General features: G+C 38.0%; 1 protein-coding gene across 2 annotated transcripts in view; it reads left to right on the top strand.

Annotated features, from left to right (window-relative positions):
* CUNH16orf87 (chromosome unknown C16orf87 homolog) overlaps positions 1–1,162 on the top strand; it is a 31,601-nt gene that overhangs the window by 6,967 nt on the left and 23,472 nt on the right. The gene's annotated exons all lie outside the window — the stretch shown is intronic.

The raw sequence follows: 1,162 nt of genomic DNA on the forward strand, positions 1-1,162 counted from the left end.
AGCTTAAGTAATGATTGACATTGAGTAAATTGGATGTATTTGAAGTGCACGGTTTAATAAGTTTTGATATATACATATACCAGCCAACCAATCACCACAATCAATACTATAAACGTTTATCAATTTCAAAAGTGTCCTAGTTCCCACTTGTAATCCTTCCTTCCTGATAACCCTACCCCAGGTAACCACAGATCTGCTTTTTGTCACTGTTCATATGCATGGAATCATACAGTATGTACTCTTTTTTGCCTGGCTTCTTTCAATAAGTGTAATTAGGATTCAGCCACGTTGTATGTAGCAATAGGAGTTCATTCCTTTTTATTGCTTAGCAGGATTATTTGTATGGAAATTTGTTTATCCATTCTCCTATTGATGGGCATTTGAGTTTTTTCTCTCATAATGCTGGTAAAATTTGCAGCAACTTTAAAGTTTTATTTTTTTTTTTAAACTAGTGTCTGTGGAAAAATATAACTTGGCTTTGGTATGAATAATGTTTTTTAGACATGTTGGCTATATTTTACAGTTACCTGACTGAAGATATCCAAAAAATGACTTTGTTTGAACTTGTTACTTTTCCATTAACATAGACAAATTGGATTTATTCAGTAGACATATTTATTAATATTAAAAGATAGAATTTTGTTACTTACTCTTGACAAAAACCAGACCTTCATACAGAGGTGACCTTGAAATAAGAGTAGGTTGATTATAAGTACATACTGAGCACCTGCTGTACACTAGACACTGTTCCAAGCCTTGGGCACAAAGCATTGACTCTACTGGTTAGGCAGATTTATTGCTGTCATGGAGCTCATATTCTTGTGGGTGGGAGATAGACAGTGAACAAATACACAGAGAAAATGTAACGCGATAAATGCCTTGTAGCTATCAAGTGACTGGAAGGCTACTTTTGATTGGTTGGTTAGAGAAGGCCCTTATAAGGCCGGGCGTAGTGGCTTACGCCTGTAATCCCAGCACTTTGGGAGTCCAAGGTGGGTGGATCACAAGGTCAAGAGATCAAGACCATTCTGGCTAATGTGGTGAAACCCCATCTCTACTAAAAATACAAAAATTAGCTGGGCGTGGTGGCAGGTGCCTGTAGTCCCAGCTACTCAGGAGGCTGAGGCAGGAGAATTGCTTGAACCCAGGAGACCAAGGTTGC

Source organism: Cebus imitator, unplaced genomic scaffold (assembly GCF_001604975.1).
Source record: "Cebus imitator isolate Cc_AM_T3 unplaced genomic scaffold, Cebus_imitator-1.0 Scaffold652, whole genome shotgun sequence".
In the NCBI taxonomy this organism is placed as follows: domain Eukaryota; kingdom Metazoa; phylum Chordata; class Mammalia; order Primates; family Cebidae; genus Cebus; species Cebus imitator.